Source organism: Marmota marmota, unplaced genomic scaffold (assembly GCF_001458135.2).
Source record: "Marmota marmota marmota unplaced genomic scaffold, marMar, whole genome shotgun sequence".
Lineage (NCBI taxonomy): Eukaryota > Metazoa > Chordata > Mammalia > Rodentia > Sciuridae > Marmota > Marmota marmota.
The window spans coordinates 38720636-38736611 of record NW_025999900.1 but is presented as its reverse complement, the minus strand read 5'-3'; positions in this window follow the sequence as shown (position 1 = coordinate 38736611).

The following is a 15976-nucleotide window of genomic DNA, read 5'->3' as shown; positions in this document are numbered from 1 at the left end:
GACAGAAAGTAGTTTGATGGTTGTCTGTGGGGGTAGGGATGGGGGATTGTGAGGTGGTTGCTAATGGGCATGAGGTTTCTTTAAGGGGTGATGGAAATGTTGTAAGATTATGGTCATGGTTGCACAATCCTGATAACATATTGATAGTGATTGAATCATACACTTAAAATGGTGAATTTTATGGGATATAAATTGAACCTTGGTAAATTTTTAAAAAACCCCAAACACAAATAGATTGAAAAACCATATAGTTTCTTCACCATGGTATGTCCAAAAAACAGATGCCCTCTCCCTTACACAACAGCATGAAAGACTTCTGTGACCTTAAGAGGGTGGGGATTTTTCCATCAGCCAGAAAGCAATTCTGTAAGAGTAGACCCCAGCAGGGTGTCTTCTCACCCAATTCTGAGGCTCTCTACCTGGAGATAGCATCCATCCCACAGGCACAAGGCTTGGTCCCAAGGCAGCTTCCTCCCCCACGACTTTCATGCCGGTCCCAAGCCCCAGGTTGTCACACCTTGCTTTGACCAACTAGCTCTTCATCAAGGTTCCCATGACCCCCTCTTTGGGCTCAGTTAATTGAGAACTCAGGGAAACACTTAGGTTTACCTGTTTATTATAAAGGGTATTATAAAGAATACAGAGGGTGAAGTACAAGGGAAGACTGTGGCAGGAAGGGCCCAGCTTCCTTTCCTTTGCCAGCTGTGCCTCCTTCCAGGAACCCCCAGGTTCAGCCATCTGGAAGCTCCCAACCCTCTCCTCTTGGGCATATATCAAGACTTCCTTGCAACAGCCGATTGCTAAAAGACTGGGGGTGGGGGGTGGGATAGCAAGGACTGTTTGTCCGTTCAAATTCTTCTTGGCCCCTGGGCAGCTTTCCTCGCTCCAGGGCATGGGGCAGGGCCCCTCTGGAATGAGAAAGGTCTTATGACCTACTATCAGACAAGGATAGGTCAGAGAAGTTCTTTATGGCAGCCCCAAGGACAGAAAGCAGGGGAAGAGTTTCTATGACCTGCCTTAGGGAAGAGAAATTCTAGTTTCTATAGCCCTGGGGAGGGAGCTATGGACCAGGAACTGTGGATAAAAAACAGACACGCAAAAATATACCTCATACCCTCCTGCCTTTCCTTCTCTCCTGCGGTTTGTGGGAGATGCAGGATCTGTAACACCTGCTGTGAAAGGGATCTGTTCCCCTCACAAAATGCAGATGTTCTTAAAATGGAAGCAAAGGGGTTTACTCCATGCTAAAATATTTATCAAGTGACTCTTCCTAAGAGCCAAGCAGTGTGATACCTCTAGGCATTTCTAAAGCACCCGGCCGGTCCCAGGCGGCAGACAACATCTGCAGTTGAGGGAAGGAAGGTAATCTAGATAAGGAAAATTCCTGAATTTAGGGAGAGGAAACTAGAGAGACAGAAGTTGACCCCTGGTTGCCAGGGCCAGCGGGGACGGGACATCCACGTGCAGATTTGTAGTATGGAAATTATAACTCATTAAAACATTTTTTTTAAGTACCACAAAAGGAAGTTTTTATGGTCAGGAGTGGATGAGGGAAGGACCTTCCCTGAGGATAGGCCCTCTGCAGAGGCCATTAAAGATTTGTACAGCTGGATGGTCACAGCCAGCTGGTGCCAGAGCTGCCTCTGCCTTTGAGAGAGGGGTATGGTCTATGGGGTGGGCCATCGCTCCCAGGCTTTCATCTTGCCTGCCTTGTCAGCCAGCAGGCCATCCTGTGTGTGACGTCCCACTGTCCTGCCGGTCCGTCTCCGCCCAACTCCTCTGCGTGGCCGAGAGGGCCTGAGGACTTTGGAGTACCCCGGAGCAGCCTGCACAGAGCCAGGTCCTTGGCTTCATTTCTCTTTGCAGCCTGAGGCACATTGAGAAGTGGGATAAGGGACTGTGGCTGTGCACGCCTCCCCAGCTTGACCGCAGTTCTGCAAAGAGACTACTGTATTATATAGTTCAGCTATTAATAAAGTGTTGTATTGATTCCTATTCTGCACTTGTTACTTCTCTCTGTGTAAAAATTAGGACAGTTTTAGAGCATTTCTGGTCTCTTGCCAAGTCAAAATACCATCCAAGCCCAGCTGCATTTCCTTGAAGTTCCGCCTTGACTTACTGGCATGTTTAATTGCAGGTGTTCAAGTTCAGACAGTGGGCTGCATCAGTGAGGCCGAGGACTTAACAGGATTAGGTGTTGACTAGACCAGTGCTTTTCACACTTTCCTGTGCACTTGCATAACTTGGGGCATCTCTAATGCAGGTTCAGATTTAGGATGTTGGGGGTACCCTTGATCTTGCATGTGTAATACAAGCTCCATGTAGAGGTGTTCCTGCTTCTGGTCCATGGACCACAGGTTTGAATTTCTTGCATTTAGAATCCCTCTGTCCTAGGTAGGGAGCCTCTACTGCTGCTTCTGGAGCATGCAGCTGCAAGGGCAGGGACAGGCCTTTTCCTAGCAGGAGATCACGGGTACCACTGGGCTCTCTGGTCCACACCAAGAGACTCTTGGCTTCTCCATCCAGTTCAGGCTCCATGTCCTGCAAGGACAGCAGCTGCCCCCATTCCCTGAACAGGGAAAATGATGAGTTGCTGATTAAGTAGGAAGGGACGTGCTTCAGCTGAGATCAGCCCTGAGGACTCCCTTAGTGGAGAGAAGACATGCACCATATGTCCTCTGCTCAGAACTGTTGAGGCCCAATGCCTGCAGGTGGTAGACGGGCCCTGGAGTGCTGCCAATAACAGACAAAACAGAATTTGCTGCCAAACACAGAAAGAGTCAGCCCTGGACTCCAGTGGCTATTCTTTGAGTCAGAGAACATGTGCTTAGCATCACTCGGTGGCATGAACACAAAGAGATGTGGTGATGTGGTCTTATCTTTGGGTGGCCACTCCCCTAGGACAGCATGGGAACAGTAAATGACCTGTGGTCCATGGCACGGTGGAAAGCAGGCCCAAATACAGAGAGCAGCTGCATGGGAGAAGGGAGATCACATGAAATAATGTGAGTAGGGAGAAGCGGCTCCTTTGGAGGGATGGCAGTAAAGCTTTGTCTCCAAGGATGAGCAGGGCTGTGGTGGGTAGAGGCGAGCACAGACAGAATCAAGTCTGTGTAGGGGAAATGTGCAAAGGGGAAGTCAAGAGCATGTCTGCAGAATGGATAGACTATATCCTAGTCCCCCTCATCTCCATGAGGGACCATTTCAAGACCTTCAGTAGATGCCTAAAACCACACATAGTATCATGCTCTGTATACCGGTTTTCCCTGTACATATGTACTTATGACAAAGTTTAATTCATAAATTAGGCACAATAAGAGATTAAAAAGGCCTAATAATTGATAACAAAATAGGACACTTATAACAATAGACTGCTATAAAATTGCCAGTGTAACTGCTCTTGCACTTTGGGGCCATTAATAAGTAAAATAAGGTTTCCTTGAATACAAGCACTGTTGACAGTGTAACAGCTGCTCTGATAACTGAGACAGTTACTAAGTGACTAAGGAGCAGGTAGTGTTTACAGGGTACACACACTGGACGAAGGGCTGATGCACACCCCTGATGGGACAGTGTGAGATTCCATCATGCTATGAAGAATGGCTTAAAAGTCATGAATTGTTTATTTCTCAAATATTCCCACTTTGTATTTTCAGTCTACAGTTAACAGCAGGTAACTGAAATCACAAAAAGCAAAATTGAATGGGGCCAGGGGCAACTGCGTATGCATCTGGTGAGTCACAGAGTTGTATAATAGTGTCAGCAAGTATTTGTTATGTGCTAGACACTTGGTAAATCCTAGAGGGGCTACAGGAAATGACAGAAAAACAAATACTCTTCAAATGATAACACATTTGGGCATAAAATATCCAGACGTCACCAGAAGAAAGGACTATGAGGAGTATCTAGAGAAGTCTATGTGTTAGAGAAGAGACACATTTCTTTGCACCCTGTCTTTGGACAATGTGGGTATCTAGGTAGCAGGCAGAGTATCTGGTAACCAGGATCTGGCCTTCTGGTAAGGACAGTAAGGCTTAATGACAGAACTGGGAAGTCTGGCCCTATCATTGGCATTCTGCCTCCACTCCAGTGACTTCTCCTCTCCTGGCCTGACGCTGAAGGATCTGTTCAGTGTCCCGGGGCTCTGAGGCTGTGCCCCCGACCAGCTGCTCTGGCTGTGTTATCTGACAAATATTAAGAAAAAACTACCCCAAACCTGGAAAGAAGGCCAAGGGGATGTTCACATGTCCTTTCAGTGTTGCACTGAAATACTGTTAAACAGCCTTGCCCAAAGATAATTAATCTTCTCAGAGAATGCTCTGTTGTTTGACTAGGCTATTTATTATTAATTAAGGGCCCAGACTCTGTGAAATTATGTTAGCTTGTAAAGTTGTATAGAAGCAAATAGTGCCTGTTCAGTAAAAAGGTAACATCAAACATTAGGTTTAATTGCTGTCTAGGACAACAACCTGTTTTGTATCTAATCTGCATATATAATATACTTTCTTTAACAAGACTATATAAGCTCCAATGTCTCAAATGATTTATTTTTTATTTTTTGTACCAGGGATTGAAACCAGGGGTGCTTAATCACTGAGCCACATCCCCAGCCCTTTTTATTTTTTGAGACGGGGTCTCACTAAGTTGCTGAGGCTGGCTTTGAACTTGCGATCCTCCTGCCTCAGCCTCCTCTCTAGTCACTGGGATTACAGGTGTGCACCACTGCACCCAGCTCAAAACATTTTTTTTAATTTTTTTTTTTTTTTAAAGAGAGAGTGAGAGAGAGAGAATTTTAATATTTATTTTTTAGTTTTTGGCCGACACAACATCTTTGTTTGTATGTGGTGCTGAGGATCGAACCCGGGCAGCAGGCATGCCAGGCGAGCGCGCTACCGCTTGAGCCACATCCCCAGCCCAAAGGGTTTTTTTTTTTTAATCTTATTTTTTTTTTTGGTGGGGTTCTTTTTTTTGTCTTTTTTGGAACTGGGGGTCGAACCCAGGGCTTTGCGAATGCAAGGCAGACGCTTTGCCACTGAGCTACATCCCAGCCCTCAAAACATTTTTGAACCAGCCTCTTTTATTGTTTTCCCCGTTAATGAATGAGTTGAATGAAGTTTTCAACATAGGTGCATTCTATGTTTGAAAGAAAGTCATGCTTTTGACCTTTGAACATTATACTTCCCTGGTTAAAAATTAGCATGTCTATGTATTTTATGAGTCAGAAATGTGACTTGCTATTGCATAATAGCATTAGAACTTTCTGATGGGCTAAGACAGTCATTACCGAATTCTGTCAACAAAAAGACCCAGAGGACCAGTGAGAAAAATCCATCAGAAGGAAGGGCTCCTGTGGATCAATTTGGCATGTTGGGATTGACTGGTAATGTGTGGCTTAAGCTAGGATCCTCACAGACTGGGGAACCTTGGCATGACAATCAAGCTCAGGAAACAACAAAATATTCGAAAGTCACATTAAAAAGGCAGCAACTTTAGGCCCCACATGCAGATGCTGGGACCAGGTGGAGCATCAACCCTACAGGGCAGGGACAGCACATCAGGCTGTGTGGAAGCAGTTTTCATCGAGGCACCCTGTAGCAGCAATGACAACTGAAGCCGAGGTCCTGTTAAAGAGTCCTGCTCAGATATTCCCACCACAGTCTCTCTTCCTGACTTCTAGAGTGAGGCCCAACATGCACACCCCAAACTGGCTATCCAGGTCATGCCAACTAGATTTACGTGAAGCCATGATTTCCTTTCCAATAAGAATCCCTCAGCCTAAAAGCAGAAACTTGGAAGGGTCTGCCCTGGAGCTGAGGCAAGCATGGAATGAACTACCTCCCAACCCACCAGGGAGGAGAGAGGAAAGCCTCAAAGCACTTGAGAGCCGCCGGTTCACGTGCAGACCATGGAGGCATGGGGCATGGGTGCCCCACAAAACGTGCCAAACCACGCTCAGTGGTATAACATAATAATCATTGTCTGTGGGTCGCTGGGTGCCTCTGCCAATCTAACTGGACTCTGCTTCACGCTGTGGTCTCTGAGGTGACTCTGCTCTCTGCTGCAGCAGACCTGTGGTCAGCTGGGCTCTCTGCTTCACCCTGTGCTAAGTCAGGTGACCAGGCTGAAGAAAGCTATCGATGCAAAGGGAAAGTGGAAGCATAGGAGGCCTTGTGATGCATCACTACTTCCACATATAGCACTGGCCAGAGGAAGTCTCATAGGAAGGTCAAGATCAAGGGGGAGGCAACTTGCCTATAAGGAGGCCACCACAAGGGTGTGGATTGAGGCCAGTCATTCATGTGAGAAGAGGAAGGGCCCATGTAGTCCTGGTGCTTATGGCCTCTGGGAGCCCCACCTTCTGGGTGCCTGCCTCTTTCTAGCTTCTAGGGCACACCTCCACATCCTCAGCCTCCGGGGATCTGAGCTCAGTTACCCGAGTGAAGTGCAAAAAGTGCCATCTTCTCACTCTCCTGTTTTCTTGCCCTTCCCTTCTCTGGTGAGCATTTTAATCATTTCAGCTCTCTCCCCACAGCCCATCAACATGGTTCTTGTTCCACCTCATTGCAGTGGAAGTTTCAGATCAGTTTAATTACCGTGTTGGCATGCTGGGACCCCACAAGTGTCGAGTGGATCTTAATGCAGGCTCCGTGTTTACTGGGACGATGTCAACAGTTATCAAATAAGACTTCTTGCTGCTGCGACTGCCAGCTCTTGAGGGATGAAGAAGAAATCTAATGACTAAACTATGGACCATGATTTGGGGACCTCAGGACACAGAGATAATGGGATCAAATGACCGCAGTAATTATTTATTGAATGAGAACCTCAATTATGTGTCAGGCACATGTTAGGTGCTTACACACAGAGTAGGGATAGTATCATCTCCAAAACAGGGACAGGTTGTTCTAGGGAAGCCTTCTGGACCTTGGGAGCAAGATGGCTTCCACTGGAGATGGGGTTAAGGGAGTGGGCCTTGACCAGAATTCAGGAAGCTGGAAAGGGTTGGGAATTTCTGGATGTAGCCTAGGTTAGAAACTCTTTCAGACCTCCCAAAATGTACTGTGTGCATGTGGGGTGGGTGTGTGTGTGTGTGTGTGTGTGTGTGTGTTTAAGAGACATAGAGAAATTAAGAAGTCCAAAAGCTGAGTAGAGGACACTCCCCAGCCTTGGCACCTATGACCAGAGGCCCCAGCCAAGATCATGCCCATGGATGTCAGTGGAATGTGGAGTTGGGCATACTCTGCAGTCAGGGCTACACCTTCTCCATCCTCATCCCTAAAGGGGACGAGGGCCAGCATGGACAGGTCATGCAAGGTCATCAGGAGGCCTCCCCTTCAGCGACGTGGGTGCCTAGTTCTCAAGTCCACACTGCGGGAGAGGAGGCCGGTGTTAGAGCATCTTGAGTTCTAGCTGTGACCCTGCAGAGCAGCAATGGCCCAGATTCCCACCCCACAGCAGACTGGTGACATGCTTTCCACAAGGAAGTTAGAAGCAGGACCTGATGCTTTACACTGATTTTGCTCTAAGATTCTGCTTAAGTGGGCTGGGTGTTCTGGCACACGCCTGTAATCTAGCGACTTGGAAGTCCGAAGCAGGGTGATCACCAGTTTGAGGTCAGCCTGAGCAACTTGGCAAGACCCTGTCCAAAAATAAATAGGACTGAGGAGGTAGCTCAGGGGTAGGGTACTCTTGGGTTCAATCCCCAGTATTTCCTCTCCCCACACAAAGACTCTGCTTAAGTGGATTTCTTAGGGAGGGATATGCAGGAGAGGAGGTCTAATGTCATAAAAATGTTGTGGGTGCTCAAGTTATTATTATCATTATTAATTTTAATAGCAAATAAGCCATGTCCCTATGAACATTCCACACTGGAGACACAGGGCACACAGTGGAGCATATCTTCTGCCTAAACCCTCACAGCCTTAGGAAACAGGCATTAATTATACTCCCACTTTACAGATAAGGAACCCAGGGCTTCAAAGGGCAAAGTAAATTACCCAGGCTGCCTCCCTTTGATTCTACAAGGAGCTTTCAATCTTTCTCCTCCTTGTTCTAATTCTCTGGAGTTCTATTCAATCTTCATTTAGCAAGAGCAAGACTCAGCGCTGTGCTTGAATGAGGCAGGGCCATGGGGTGGGCAAAAAAATGAGCCTGGGAGAGGCAGATGGGCTGGCAGAGTTGACCGGCAGCCCGAGCCCTGCCGTGTGGCACCCCAGGTTTAAATTGTGGTTATGCAAAGCTCTAAGGAAGGGATGACTCCAAAGGGCTAGGGAGGAGGAAAACAGTAAGAGCCTGGACTGTGTGTGAGTCCCAGGTACGTGTGAACTACACAGGTACTACCAGGCTTGGCATTACAGTTAAAACAAACACATGAATATGTGCTCATCAAAACCCAAACACTGCAAAGGTAGGCAAAACAAGGTGAACTGCCTGTGACACATCCCCCCTCTCTACTCCCAGCAAATCCCCTGTTCTCCTCATAGGCCCCTTTCTCCCCCCATGACAGATTGGTATGTGTGCCTCCAGACCCTTCCACACAGCTGCAGTTATAAGATAATAACAGGCTATTTTAGTGATCTGTGCCTACTAGGTGCCAAATGATATTTTGACTTTGCTCACAGGCACAGAGTCACACCTTTCTTTGTTAACACATACATGAGAACACAATCGATCTTTTAAAAAAACTACCTTTTTGCTTAATATGTTTTTGAAACTTTCCACATCATACTTGGGAATTTGCCTCCTTTTTCTAGAAATTAATTTTATATTTTCAAAAGTAGAGCATACATCGGGTGTGAATTTCAGTGAGAAGAATGTGAAATGGAAGGTGAAGTTTCCTGCCTGTTCATTCCATTTATCTCTGAAGCATATGCTTCCATGCATTACCTAGGCACCTCATTTATATATATATATATAATTTGCTTACTTAATATATTCACAACCCCACTTTCTTATATCACATATCTCGGCATCTTACTTTGTTACAAATAAATATTCTCTGTTTATTTTAGCTACTGTATAATATTCCACTGAGCAAATGTATCATGCTTTATTCTATCAGCCCCCGACTGGTGTCATTCAGACTATCATTAGGATTTTTCAGTTACAAAAAATGGTGTAGGGAACACCCCTACATCTATATCTATGCCTATCTTTATGAATTTTGTATCAGAGACTCTGTTGATCCACCTTTTCTGATTTTTCAGACACATTCTTAAATCTTAATAGTACACACTTTTCAGAACAAAGACTCTGTCGAGGTATTCCATGTAACTAAGTTCTAGTCAATGGGACTCAGCAACTCTGGGATTATGGCCTTAAAGGGAAGGAGTGTGTCCCCAGCTGTTTTCCCAGTTGGCCCTGGCTGGAACTGGATGTAGCAGGGGCTCTCTAGCAGTTTGCAATGAGGGTACCATTGTATGAGAGCAGCATCAAAAACTGGGCTCCCAACACCATGGAATAACCCCCCGACACACACGAGCCCTAGACTGATGAAGCCAGGCTTAATCAGGCAAAAAACTTCCAGAAAGAAACAAACCTCTATTGTGTTTAAGCCATTGTTATTTGGGGACTCAATTATAACAATCAATCCAATAACCTAATTAAAATTAATATTTTCAATTTTTATGATGACCCCACCTTTTTCATCACTCAGCCCTGAACAGGAGCTGTTTCCCCTGATCCTATCCCTGTTACCTCAGGGCTCCCTTCCCACTCCTTAGGTTTAACCAACTCCTCATGTTAAATTTACCAATAAAATCTCTCATGTTGCTTCTGTGCTGAAGGTGGGAAGTGGCTGTGAGCGTGTCCCCATTGAATGTGTCCCTCCTACCCACAACACTTCCTGGGGTGCATACGGTCATTCTAAGATATGAAAAGAACACCATATGTTAGGCTGCCTTCCCCACAGCACATTCAATTTGTCCCTTCAACTGTTCCTGTCAAGGAAAAATCAGGGCAGTTTGCCATTTGACTGGCAGGAAACTGAGTCCCTGAGAGGAACTGACTGGTGGGCCTCAGACACACTCAGAGCCTTCCTGGGCTCCTCCTGGCTCTTGTGAGAAATACCAGATTAGACTCCTGTGCAGCCTCTGGTGGGATTCAGGGAAACAGTGGAAAGACAGTGGGTCCTTGGCATCCTTGGGCTCTGTGTTCACAGACTCTACCACCGACTGTAGCTGGAGAATATCTGAGGGTGGAAAGAATCACATTTGTGCTGAACACATACAGCCTTTAGTCCTGGTCAGTATTCCCTTAACAGATGTCTCACACCCATTTAAATGGTGTTTATATTATCTTAGCTGTCATAAGTAATCTAGAGGTAATTTAAAGTATATGGGAATATGTGTTGGTTTTATGTAAATAATACATCATTTTATATAAGGGACATGAGCATCTAAGAATTTGAGTATCCTGGGGGGTCCTTGGAACCAGTCCTCACAGATACTGAGGGACAATGGTAAGCACTTTGTATAATACTGATTCTTCAAGACTCGAGATATTTCGATGGATGATCTAATTGATTTTAAGTTTTATAATCTCAAGATCTATGTTTACATTTGTTAGGGGAAAGAACTTAAATGGGGCAAAAATAATTAGGTAGAGAGTCAAGCCACAAATGGCGAGTGGCCAGGTGACCTACCAGTGGGTAGACTCGATTCAAACAGGGTCCATGAATCTTTGACTCATTTTTTTCATTCCTCACTCAATTCTAGAGAGGTATGTCTCGAGAGTGACAGTCCCCACTTCCCTAGCTCCCTCTTCAAAACCCTCACCCACGCTTGGCTTCTCCCTGTGTGGACTGAGCCACTGCTGCCATCTGGTGGCAGGATCTGTCAGGAACACTAGAAAAGCAAGTCACTTCCATTAGCATGTTTTTTTGCAGAGATTTGGGAATTTCCTGATTCTGAGGCTGTCATCATTTTCTTTGGGAACAGAAGGAAAAGTCACTACTGAGCACACTATCACCAGACGTGAGGTTGGAAGCACTGTCCCCGCCGTGGCTTCGCACAACAGTCCACCATAGTTTAGATCTCTAGTCCTCCTGGGCAGCCCAATTCAGTGATGGGGGCCATATGTGGAGGATTTTGTGTGTGTGTATGAGAGAGAGAGAGAGAGAGAGAGAGAGAGAGAGAGAGAGAGTGTGTGTGTGTGTGTGTGTGTGTGTGTTTCCTTGTTGATAAGGGGCAGGAACAGCAGATGTTACAAAAACCAGTACCGTCCTTCACACTCCTCCAGGCCCTCCTATCCTTCCTTCTGATCCAAGGATTTGGGTGTCTCTTGAAAAAGGAAAACTGAGCTCCAAAGCGAACCAAAAGCCCCCTGGTGGCCCAGGCTTGACTCGTCAGTCTAACATCCCCACTTCACCCTGCAGCATTCTGAAATCTGTCTTGATATATGGTTTCCAACTGTGAGCTCCTAAAGTCAAGGCCCTTTCACGCCCGTAGCCTGCATCTAACTTAGGACTGAGCACAGAGAATGTAGAAAATGCTCCTTGGTCAGGACATCCTGTAAATTCTTCTTCCAGAAATCATTCTTTCCTCTGCAGCTTTCCTTTCTATTCCCAGTGTCAATGTGAAGGATGCTGTGCCACCTGGATTTCCCTTCAACAATGAGATAAATGCTCATTGCCTTGATAGCACAATGCTATGTACCTCCCCAGGAACTACCTTCCAGCCAAAGGGAGCTGGATTACTGAGGGTGAAGTCTCCTGGGGCCAGTTCTTACCCAGAAATGGGTCCATACTGGCCAGCATGGCCCTAGCCCTTGCACCTCAACCCAAGACAACTGAGAAGACTCATGAGAGACCCAGAACTGCTGTGGGATTGGAGGAGGCCTGTCCTGGGTTTGCATCACAGTTCAACTTCTCCCTCTCCCCAGGAGTGCTTCTTCATCCTCACAGAGTGAGGGCTATCCAAGCACAGGAGAAAGACCACAAAGGTTAAAGGCAACTACTCCCCCATTTAAAGCAAAGTGTCAGAAGCAGATAGCATATAAAGAGATTCCCATCTCTTCAGACAGAGGGCAGAAGCCACTGAGGCTCTGAAGGGAGTGGAGCTCTGAAGGAGACTGAGCTCTTAACATAGGCAAGTCTGCTATGCCAAGGCCAGGACCCCACACAGGAAGCAAGGACTTGAAACTTAAGATGGGGGTTGTAATCTGGAGCCTCCTGTGAGATTCCTGACACCTTTGTGTCAGTTCAACTTGATGCATATGAAAACTTAGAAACCCCAAAGCCCTGGGATATGGGCTTATATATGTGGCTCACTTGCTGTGCTCAAAGACAAAAGCTGCTCAGCCCCTTATTGCCTATTCTCATTTCCCTCTCCCAACTGCCTGGCCAAAACTAAGGTCAAGTCACAACATGACTTGGCCAGGAAAGTGCAGGATCCCCTAGTGGAGAAGGGGACCCCATAAATGTGTAAACCTGTGAGACCTAACCAGTGTGTACTGGCAGAAATAGGGAGATGACATATGGGACTGGATCTGGAGGGTGCTGAATCAAGAGAAATAGAATGTGAACTTGGACAATAGAGTTTATCGGTATTAAGGACACTTACATGAAACAAGAACAATATCCTTGAAAAACCCCTGAAAGATTGTGACTAAGCTGCTAGGTTCGTTCCTAAACTCTTGGAAAAAAGCAACAGCCTACAGGAAGGAAGTAGAAATGCCAAAACTGTCACAGGAAGAAATGGAGAAAGGGATCCAAGGCCCAGACAAGTGGTCTGCATACTGCCTACGGTCAGAAACCCTATCAGCCAACTTTGTTCCATGGGAGGAAGAGCCACAGAAGACACCCTTTTTATCCAGGTGTTAAGAAATGTGTTGAGGTGCAAGCTCAGCAGCCTCTGGAGGCCAGGGTTGAGGCTAGCACATACTGTTACAGAACTGGCTCCTCTTACACCCATGGGGATGTGTGACATCAGAAGTAAGGTCTATGCAATTCCTGTAATAAGAGACTATGTCAGAGTGGCAGCCAGGGGAGCCCGACCCAGAGAGAAGGTGGAACTAGGTAACAGGACATAGCACTCTGAAGGGCAAAACGGATAGACGGGCAGCTAGCAAGAGTATAACACCCAATCTGGACAACCTAGGAGGCTATGGGAAGCAGTCCAGTAAAGGGCTATGATCTAGTTGGTCAACCATGTTGACCTGTGAAAAATTTCCCCACTTCCAGCCAAGATGGTAAATCCCCGATACCATATCCTGTAGGGAACAGAAAAGACACGAAGGAGAGGAGTGGTGGGCCAACCAATTTCTCAGTCAGGCTCCTATAAAAGATAGAAGTGGTATCTTAGCTAGACAGATGAACGCTGCTTGAGGTACATGGTATACAGCCACTACGGCAAGTGTGTTCTGACCTGCCGCTATGGAAAATGAGGACCAGAGTGGTTTGTGTTCCCACGAACAGTTATGTTAACTCAGTGGCTTTGTCAAAATATAGCCTGGAGGACGTGAGCCTTGTGAAACACAGTAGAACTTTACAATGGCCCACTACACCGATGACGTCAATCAGCCTGAATGAGCAGTAAGTGGGATATCTAGTGGGAGGTAAATCCTACAAAGATTCAGGAGCCTGCTGGGACATCCCTTTTTAAAAAAAGAACTCAATTTTTTTTTCCCAGTTGCTAAAAAGGAATAATGCCCCAGATACCAACTTGGATTCTGAGAGCAGCATAGTCCATTCATGGGACTACTGCTCTGACCCCCTAGCCAAGCCACATGGAAACGCTACGAGCTTTGAGAAGGGCCCAGAGTAGGTAATGAATGGCCCAGTGGTCAGTCCAGGATGTAGTGTAAGCGGACTTACTACTCAGCCCAAACAACCTGGTAGATCTTATGACATTAAAATCATCTCTGAGGGAAAAACCGCCGTATAGAGTTTTTGGAGTAATTAGAGAATCACAACATAAAGCCCATAGGTTTCTGGAGCAAGGCCATGGCGTCTGCATAGGGCAAAACATGCCAGCTTAAAAAGCACCTGCTTTGCTATGGGCCTGAGTAGAGTGTGATCACACCACTTATCAGTCGCCAAGCTGTAAGTCTGAGTGGGCCTACCAGCAATCTGTCCTAAGAAGAAAGTGGCAGACGGGATATTGGGCATGAGCAGGGACACAGGTATAAGCAGACTGTATGAGCCAGCAGTCCAGGCTCTCTGTCATGCCTTTCACTACTGTCCCCAAAGTGCCTTCCCTCAGATCACACCTGAGCCAAGCGTGGGAGGAGAGACCACCTTATTACAACTGACAGAGAAGAAAAAAAGCCAAGTTTGGTTCACAGATGGATTGGTCCAATACATGGATGCAAAGCTAGAAATGAACCGCTGCTAAAATACAGCCCCAGCCAGCCAGCCCTTTCAGATAGGAGTGAGGGGAAACCTAGGCAAGACACAAATCAGGCTATCCAGTCCTCCCCTTTGCACTGAAAAAGAACAGGCCAGAAAAAAACAGAGGCTCTATGGAGTAGCAAATGGTTGCTTGGTCAGAGGCAGAAAAAATGTAAGACTTGGGCCGAGCGTGGTGGCACACGCCTGTAATCCTAGCAGCTCAGGAGGCTGAGACAGGAGGATAGTGAGTTCAAAGTCAGAGTCAGCAACTCAGTGAGGCCCTAAGTCACTCAGTGAGTCTCTATCTCTAAATAACAACAAAAAAGGGCTGGGGATGTGGCTCAGTGGTTAAGCGCCCTGGATTCACTCCCCAGTTCAAAAAAATAGAGTAAGGCTCAGGACAAGGGTGGAAGGACATGGTCTGTGGGAGTGAGCATGGTGGGTAAAGACCTTTGAGTGCATGCAAAGCCCACCAGGAGGCATCCACGGTGGAAAAGGAAGTCAACAACCACACAGTTGGCCACTCCTGCGGAACAGAGTATCTGGTGAAGTGATGTCCTCTGAACTTCAAGATAAAGGGACTTTCCAAGGCTTACAACTAGTAAAATCCACACCTGTGGTCAAGATCTTCTCTCCCAGTCACAGGAGAGGATAATGGTGGGTTTCCATAGCTGGCATTTCTTCCTTCTCCTCCTCCTCCATGGCTCAACTCACCTGTGCATTTCCTTTCTAGCCTGAACTTCAAAGGATAACCTAATACAGGTTGAGAAAGAGATGCTAATGAGGGACATGTTGGAACTTGAAGCAAATGATTTTCTGGTTTCCAGAAAAAAAGATGTGATCCAAGTGAAGCTAGAGTTTTTTGTTTGTTTTTTGCTTTTGGTCTCCTGTCCTCCAGCCACCTTTTCAAAGGGGAAGGTCTAGGATCACACAAAAGGAATCAGAAACCTGTGGAGTGGATGCTTTTTCAATAGTTAAACCATTTCACTTCTCCAAACACCCATCCCATCCAGCTCAGAAAAAAAGATAAAATTTCTCTTAGTGTTTACTGAAGCACATTCAGTATATAGGTTATCATGGGGGATTTTATTTCATTTAGAATGAATCAAAAGGTTAAGTTCAGGGCTGGAAAAATGTGTGCATTGGCTGCCTCTTGTCTTGCTATTGCTGTGTTACACTTCCTCAGGGTGTTAAGTCTGATACAGAGGGGAGTTAAAAAGGAACTCAGGCCGGAAAAATCACTGCTTAGGAAAGAGAACATGGAAAAATCTACTGCGTGGAGAACACTGGTTTCTGAATCACAAGTCATCTAATCAGAGCCTGCAGGACCTGCAAAATGTTAATGAGATCCTGTGCATCTTTCACTGGTTTAGACATTATACATTTTTTCTTTTTCTTTTTTTTTTTTTTTAACCAGGGATTAAACCCAGGGGCACTCTACCACTGAGCCACACCTCCAGCCCTTTTACTTCGAAACAGAGTCTTGCTAAGTTGCTCAGAGCCTTGCTAAGTTGTTGAGGCTGGCTTTGACCCTGAGAGCCTCTTGCCTTAGCCTCCCGAGCCACTGAGATTACAGATATGACTCTCTTCCCCTGCTAGATGTGATAATTGTTTTATCTGAGGTATCTGGTCTACCTTTATATCTTT